At 40.8% G+C, this 3,213-nt stretch overlaps 1 pseudogene; it reads left to right on the top strand.

Annotated features, from left to right (window-relative positions):
• Nucleotides 1–2,109: 2,109 nt before the first annotated feature.
• Nucleotides 2,110–2,482, top strand: LOC104962478 (protein-methionine sulfoxide oxidase MICAL2 pseudogene; annotated as a pseudogene).
• The last annotated feature ends 731 nt before the right edge of the window (nucleotides 2,483–3,213 follow it).

The raw sequence follows: 3,213 nt of genomic DNA, 5'->3' as shown, positions 1-3,213 counted from the left end.
GGATGGCCTACCTGCCTGTCAGCCTTCCATCTGTGCACAAACTTATCTCGTGCCCTCATTGGTCATGTGCGCGTTCGTGTGTGTTGGAGGAGGGGCTCTGTAAGGAAGTCTGAAGGAAGAGGCATATTTTTTACGGTTGTGTACTTTCAAATTCTAGCACACTCGAGCTGGTTTCTCCATTCTTACCTACCCTACCTTTTAAGTACTATTTTGATAAATGTGTACTTCTCTTGAAAACTCCCATTTAAGGCAACTTTATACTTCTACTCAAGCAAATATTGTACTTTTTACTCCACTTCATTTATTGGAAGTAACTCAGTTACTTTGTAAATAAAAACACACAAGCGGATATGGTATAAAGCAGTACTGTACAAGTCATCTATAGAGTATTTAACATATCTAAATTGGCTCCCCTTTGACAAACTACAATACTAATATACATAAAAACAGGATAATATAATAAACATAACAATATGATACTGTGAGGAGTATGCACAACAAGTGCTTTTACGTTTTGATTCTTTAAGTATATTTAGCTAATGATACTTCTGTACTTTTATATAATTTTGACATAGGCCATTGTGCAGAATGAGTACTTTTTGTACTTTAAGTTAATACTTTTGAAATCAAGACTTAAACTTGTAGTGGAGTATTTTAGGACCATAGTATTTGTACTTTTACTTAAGAAAAGGATCTGAGTACTTCTTCCAAACCTGTGTAAATCCTCAAAAAGGATGAGGTTTGTCTTGGGCTCTTTTGCAGAGGCAGTCCTGAGTATATGGTTATGCTCAATGGTAAAACACATTGACTGACCCAAACAGTGCTCCACTCCACTAAGTTCCATTATTCAGAACAAGGAATTAAGTAAACGTTTTCTAGAAAAGGTCTAAGGGTTAATTACAATGTGTGTCTGTGTGGGAGTTGATGTACAGGTCTGCAGGGGGCACTTGTAATTGAGAGGCTGCTGCCTGCTGCCAAACTGTAGGGTAGCAGATATCTGAGACCCCCTTTGAGACACTCAAGGACTTAAAGGGAGTCATTTGAAATGTGAGTTTCTTGGGACATGCGTCCGTGCATTTAGGTCGGTGTATGTGCAGACCCCTATCTGTGTGTGTGAGAAACCGTATCTTTAACCACCCTCATTCCTTCCGACCCATGGCTGTAATAGTGAGGATAATGCTGTCAGGCTTCCAGCAATCTGTATCTGTTACTTATTCAAGAAGTGCCTGGCATCAGCTTCAAATAACTTGAGTCTGTTGTTATGGAGAGTTTTGGAAAGAGAATGAATCCATTGGACTCTTTCAAGCACTCTTAAGTCTTATATTCAGACCGGAGAATACTTAATTTCCCTAGGAAACATGTGCTCATTGGACTTATACATTGATCAGATGGATAGAGGTGAAGTCCAAATCAAGCTGGTTTGGTAAAAAAACTACTTTCTTCTATCAATTTGCAACTTAAAATGACATATTTTCAGTTCTAAGGATTCAGCCTTCTTTGGCTTCAACACTTGAAGCGGTTTTGCTCAGTTGGCGGGGAAGGGTGTGTTTTTAACTCTCATTGGAAGACGTACAGAAAGTGAAGGTATTTCCGCTCTAAACTTCAAAACCCTCATTACATGTCGTTCGTCTTTCTAACGAGATAGGATCACCAAAGGAGCCGGGACATGTCGTCTTCTCCTGATAAACTCCCTCGTGTGCTGGGCTGTGAGTCTGGCAGTAAGAACAAAGAATGGAGTCTGCTGTATCTACATCTGATATATATATATATATATAAGTTGTTTTTTTCTGCATCTCAAGCCTCAAAAAGTTTATGTTTGCATATGATGTCTGTATTACTGCAGTGTTTGAGCTTTGCAATAAACCCATTCAATTGTGCTCTCTTGGCATAACAATCTCTCTTTCATAATACCATCAGACATTCAGTGGAGCTGGAGGGGAAATGTATTTTGTTGTAGAGAAAGAAACGTGTGCAGCGTTAATAATAAACGTTAGAACGCTGCAGGGTTGTTGTTGTTGGCTAGTCCTTTTCAGGGGTGTTTGCTCAAAGAAGTGTGTATTTCCAGTCTCTTGTGTCTCAACATGTTATTTCTTTTTCTTTTAGATCTGGCTAATAAACATGGCGGCACATACATCGTCATGAGAGTCCAGAACTGACTGTGAGGAAGGAGTGAACAGAAAAACAAAGCAGGAAGAGAGAGATTTATCCATCGGATCAGATGGGTGGGACGGAGGATGAGCGCACAGCGCAGGCCAGCATGCTCTTTGAGAACTTTGTGCAGACGTCCACCTGTAAGGGGACCCTGCAGGCCTTCAGCATCCTCTGCAGGCAGATGGATCTGGATCCTCTGGACTTCAGCACCTTCTACAGCTCACTGAAAGCTGCCGTCAGCTCCTGGAAGGTCAAGGGCCTGTGGACCAAACTGGACAAAAGGGCTCAGCACAAAGTCTACAACCAGAACAAAGCCTGCCAGGACACCAGGGTAAGAGACACCAACGTGTGCTGAGTTTGAGGCTACTAATGGCGCATTTCCACTGCAGGGCCTCACTCGGCTTAGTACGGTATAGTTAGGCCTTATTAGGACTGGCTCACTTTATGCTGCGTTTCCATTACAGTTTAGTAGCTGGGGCAGTAACTACAGGACTGTCTCAGAAAATTAGAATATTGTGATAAAGTTCTTTATTTTCTGTAATGCAATTTAAAAAAAACAAAAATGTCATACATTCTGGATTCATTACAAATCAACTGAAATATTGCAAGCCTTTTATTATTTTAATATTGCTGATTATGGCATACAGCTTAAGAAAACTCAAATATCCTATCTCTAAATATTAGAATATCATGAAAAAGTATACTAGTAGGGTGTTCAACGAATCACTTGAATCGTCTAATTAACTCGAAACACCTGCAAGGGTTTCCTGAGCCTTGAAAAACACTCAGCTTGGTTCAGTAAACTAAATCACAAGTATGGGGAAGACTGCTGATCTGACTGCTGTCCAGAGGACCGTCATTGACACCCTCCATCAGGAGGGTAAGACACAAAAAGAAATTTCTCAAAGAGCAAGCTGTTCACAGAGTGCAGTTTCAAAGCACATCCACAAAAAGTCTGTTGGAAGGGGGAAATGTGGCAGGAAACGCTGCACAACCAAGAGAGATGACCGCAGCCTTAACAGCATTGTGAAGAAGAGTCGCTTCCAGAATTTGGGGGAGCTT

The sequence above is a fragment of the Notothenia coriiceps genome, unplaced genomic scaffold (genome assembly GCF_000735185.1).
Source record: "Notothenia coriiceps isolate Sejong01 unplaced genomic scaffold, NC01 NC01_scaffold00034892, whole genome shotgun sequence".
Taxonomy (NCBI): Eukaryota; Metazoa; Chordata; class Actinopteri; order Perciformes; family Nototheniidae; genus Notothenia; species Notothenia coriiceps.
The sequence above is the reverse complement of the archived record's forward strand: the minus strand, read 5'-3'. Positions and strand labels throughout refer to the sequence as shown.